Here is a 5232-nt window from a genome sequence, read left to right as displayed (position 1 = left end):
CATAAACAACATGACAGTCTGGCCATAAATGTGCAGATATCTCCCAAATCACAATATACTGCTCTTCCTTACAAAAGTTACTCTTTCATTGGGAATTCCCATGATCCTCACTCACCCAACACCAACATTGGGGAATGCATGAGATACTTTGTCTGTTATCCCTGTGTGTTAGCAAAGAAAAGGTTCTGACCACTTACCAGGGGGATTCTCCATCTGGTTTGACATTGCTGTGGGTGATAAAGGATGTCTCAGACCACTGGAAATGCTAGTTATCACCTCCTAACAATTCAAAAACGGCGCAACAATCTCAACTAGTGCTTGAAAACTGGAGGCATTGTTTATCATCATCAAGCCATCCATGGCCACTTAATGATTGCCTAAAAGGGTTCAAAAATCATCTGATGTTCCCACTTTTGAGTATTACATGCAATTATCTGGGACTTTACTGATGTGCTAGAGGTTGAGGTAGAGGGTACCACAGCCAACCAGGAGTTGCTCATTATCACTGTAGGAGTTTTTCAACTTGTTAATCTTGTTAATTGGTAAATCTCCCTGTGGGCAGAATCAATAACTCACTCTTCTATGGAGAAAATAGTAGAACCAAAAGCATGAAGCCAAAACGCCCTCTTCAGGTCAGCCCACAGATTTTCAGTTGGCTTCAAGTCCATGCTCTAGCTGGGCCATTCCAAAACTTTTATCTTCTGGTGAAGCCATTTTGATTTGGAGGTATGCTTTGGGTCGTTGTTATGCTAAAAAGTGAAATTCCTCTTTATCATCAGATTTTTAGCAGAGTCCTGAAGGTTTTTTGCCAAAATTGACTGATATTTGAAACTGTTCATAAGTTCCCTCCACCCTAACTAAAGCCCCAGTTCCAGTTGAAGAAAAACAGCCCCAAAGCATAATGCTGCCACAACCATGTTTCACTGTGTGTATTGTGTATTTTGATTATGCAAAGTGTTGTTTTTGTGCCAAACATACTTTTTGGAATGATGGCCAAAAAGTTCAAGATTGGTCTCATCAGACCTTAACACAGTTTCCCACATGCTTTTGTCAGACTTGATGTAGGTTTTTGCAACATGTAGCCGGGCTTTCATCTTGCGCCTTGCCACCCTGCCCCACAGCCGAGCCATATTTTCTCCACTTGTTGATGACCGTCTTCACTGTATTCCATGGTATATTTAATGCCTTGGAAATTTTTTTGTACCGTTCTCCGGACCTGATCTTCCCCGGAATTGGGCAGATTATAGGTCACATTAAGGGCTTGTTCACCAGAACGTTTTTTTTCTCTGGTCCAAAAACGCATTCCCCATAGATTCTAATGGTTTTTCTGACTGTAGTTCACATGATTGCATTCATATCCAGAGCTTTTAAAAAAAAGTCCAGCATGGCACATTTATTTTTGGTCTGGAACACACACAAATGCATGTAAATGCATGCATACACAACAGAACACACTGGAATGCACCTAAAAGCCAACTGAGACTAAAAAATTCAGTGGAATGCACCAAAACCGCACATGCTGCATTTGCAGAAATGCATCCAGATCTGGTCCTGACATTGTGTGAACAAACCCTGAGGGCCCATTCACACCACATCCCGTGCGTTCCAGCACGTTTAGTGGCTGGAACGCACTGGATCGCATAATCAAAGCCTCCAGCGTTTTGGGGTGGGAGGGGATGTGGTGGTTGGTGCCTTTCAAGGCCATGGCACTGCAGGCACGCCTCCCGCCTGCAGTGTGATCGCCCGCACCAGAACCGTACAGCCGGAACGCACTGGATATAGTGGACAAGCCCTCAAGGTGGAAAACATTCTAAAGTTATTGATTTTTTTTAAACTCAAAATCCTGGAATGTTTACAGGGGTGTGTAGACTTTTTATAACCGCTGTATATATTGTGCAATAGTGCATAATACTATGCTGTCTTCTATCCAGACAAAAGAGATGGAGCTCTAATAAGTGGGTAGGATTCTACATATGCTGTGCAGAGGTAGGAGCTTTTCGACTCTTATTGTAAATGCTGTATAAGGCAATACGTATTTTGGGTTTAGTGTAACAAATTCATTCAATTTAAAAATTCTAGCAGTTTCTCGGTTTTAATTTTCAATGCCTCTGGCCTAAATAGGAAAGCTTGTAATATTTTATAAAACATACACCAGATGGCACCATATGCTTACTTTACAGGAGTCCTGAGATTAGCACATAAAACTTCTTCTGCAAGACTACAGTCACTGGCTATTTAAAAATGTCTCTTCTTCCAGCAGTCATATCTAGATATCAGAGTTCCAGTTTGGTAACCCCATGACCATTATCTGCCCACTTAATTCTACAGTTGACTCTTGGATACATTTGTTTACACTGTACCTGGTCTCTGGTATTTGAAAAACTGGTAAGAGGCTACAAAATCAAGGTACGGAATCTCATTTAAAGGGTAAGTTCACTTTCCCTAGTAATTTAGGAAGATGGAATTCCCCATTGAAATCTGGTTCCCTAACCTCCCTCTACCCAGCCACTATACATACTTTTCAGCGTGAACGGTCCGTCCCCACCACCAGTACAGCCGTACCTCATACTGCGAGCACTCATTGTGCAGCGTGGTCACCTGACCGTGAAGATTTTGATGTTATAAGGAACATTTAGAGATGTTAATTGTGCCTAAACTGTACCCTGAAAAATTTACCTTTATGTAAAAAAGCACTAGACCTTGATACACTTTTCAACAATCCTTTACTGCCTGTGAACAGAATTGCAAACATGACCCTCATGCCCCAGACAAGATATTTGTATTGTTTACTATTAAGCATGCACCGATACTAATACTAGTATCGGTGCCAATAAAGAGTATTTGGGCAAGTACTCGTACTCGGCCAAATGCTCCGATACCGGAACTTCCGGATCAGTGGGAGATCTCGGCAGTGCTGAGGGAGCATGGAGCCGGCTTCCTATCCAATCAGGAAACCGGGTGGCGGATCATGACCCACCGCCCAGCTTCGTGATTGGTCAGAAAGCCAAGCAGCCTCGGGAAGTAAAGCTGGTGTTCTTTCGATAGAACACTGGCTTCCCAGGCATGAAGGAAGCTGGACACAGCGGGTCATGACCCGCGCCTGGCTTCTCGATAATTGGAGCACACGGCACCGGTATCGGCGAGTACCAAAAAAAAAATATTGGCACTTGTACTCAATACCGGAAAAACGGTGTTGGTGCATCCCTATACTCTATGCTTTTATAACATGCTATACCCCTATTCCAACCCTATGCATACAAATGGGATGAAAATCTGGAAATCCCCTGGAGGAAAACCAATGGGCCCAAGTTTGGCTCAATGTCAAAATATTGTTTACAGAACGTCTCAGCAAAAGAAACAATGTATAAAGTAGTCCTGCATTGATATACGTACCGTAGCAGACTGCCAACTTTTATCCCTAGCTACTCACCTGAGTGCTTCTGCGGCTGTGCTAAGTCAGGCACTTTTGTTTGTATTTTGTGGGCATGCACCACAGCCAAGCACTTTTCATCTCAAATGTATCATTTGCGCCACAAACTATTTGGATCTCACATAAACAAAGATTCCTATATGGCACTATTAAATAAGAAATTCCACAACCTCCCAAAATACCACTTCATACTATTGATCATAATGTGTTTTTTCTTGCTTAATGATCAAAATGCACTATATTTTCTTGAAAGTCCTCTGAAAAAAGACACGTTACTGCCGAAACCTGTATGTATCTTTGGTATAGGAGCACAAATTCACCAATAGATGAAGGCTGATGGTTTAGAATGGAGGAATAATTGAAAAGAATCAAGCTAGGAATTGTGTGAAAACTGAGAAAAGATAAGAACAGATAAGATAGAGGAAGTGTGAAAAGTAAACGAGGAGAGAAACTGATAGACAAATTAGAAGAATAAAATGGAAACATATGGAAAGAAAAAGAGATAAGTAATAAAACAATTCATGAGATTCGATTATTTTCCAGATAATAGGTGGATTTGATAGGGGAGACCATCTTCCTTCAGAAAGGTACACACTGGGTGTACAATATAATACTGTGACAATTGTAAATATATACAATTAAAAATATTTTGTATATGGTATTCAAATAAAAGCTAAGCTTTATTCCAATAGGGTAAGCTGTGTGGATGAATGAAAGCATTATACACGTAAAAATGTAAATAGTTCTTACGACCATCAGGGCTGTTGAATTTAAGCCAGCCTTTCTCAATCTATCCAAGGATGGAAGCCAACCTAAATTATAGTTGTAAAAAACCAAACCTGCTGACTTTCCTGGTCACTTTACTGTGGGATATCAGCATGGAGCCCTGGTTCTCCATGCTGAAGAGAAAGCTGCAGTGCAAGGATCTCCCTTCTGCTTCATTCATTTTATGGATCGGTGCTTTCTGAACCTCTCTTGCTGCTTACTAATTTCTCCATCAGATTACCATATGCTAAGGGGGGGGGGCAGCTCTCTGACATTAGAAGTCAAAGCCCTGCTTCTACCAAGATGGCTGCTTCTACACAAAGACACAGGCATGATAAATCAGTCCAAAGAAAAATAAATAATCAGCTGTGGGGAAACCACAGACAATAATGGTGAATTGTTTTTTGCCCTCAGCCTGTCTTTTTTTGGGGGCACCTCCAGAGGCGGCTCTAGAGTTTGCGAGGCCTTAGGCGAAACCTAAACACGAGGCCCCACTCAGGCCTGTGGTGTCTCACCAGGGCTCTTTAACCAGTCTGGTGAGACCCCACAGAGCCCTGGGGAGACCCCTAAAGAGCCCTGGTTAAACTATGGTTCTATGGGGTCTTACCAGTCCTGGTTAGACCCCACAGAGCCCTAGTTAAACCAGGACTCTGTAGGGTCTCGCCAGGGCTCTGTAGGGTCTCGCCAGCTTGGTTAGACCCCACAGAGCCCTGGTGAAATCCCAAAGAATCTCTAGAGGATCTCACCAGGGCTTTGTAGGGTCCCAACAGGGCTCTGTGGGGGTTAAACAGCCCTGGTTAGACCCCACAGAGCCCTAGTTAAACCAGGACTCTGTAGGGTCTCGCCAGGGCTCTGTAGGGTCTCGCCAGCTTGGTTAGACCCCACAGAGCCCTGGTGAGATCCCAAAGAGCCCTGGTGAAATCCCAAAGAATCTCTAGAGGATCTCACCAGGGCTTTGTAGGGTCCCAACAGGGCTCTGTGGGGGTTAAACAGCCCTGGTGAAACCCCAAAGTGCAGTGGCGTAACCAGAGTTATGG

The 5232-nt window shown here is 43.1% G+C and overlaps 1 protein-coding gene across 1 annotated transcript in view; it reads right to left on the bottom strand.

Moving 5' to 3' along the window:
• CRYL1 (crystallin lambda 1) overlaps positions 1-5232 on the bottom strand; it is a 104942-nt gene that overhangs the window by 77511 nt on the left and 22199 nt on the right. The window lies entirely within an intron of this gene.

This window comes from Nanorana parkeri, unplaced genomic scaffold, assembly GCF_000935625.1.
Source record: "Nanorana parkeri isolate BGI_ZX_2015 unplaced genomic scaffold, ASM93562v1 scaffold169, whole genome shotgun sequence".
In the NCBI taxonomy this organism is placed as follows: Eukaryota; Metazoa; Chordata; class Amphibia; order Anura; family Dicroglossidae; genus Nanorana; species Nanorana parkeri.
Note: the sequence above shows the minus strand (reverse complement) of the source record. Positions and strands in the feature narration are given on the sequence as shown.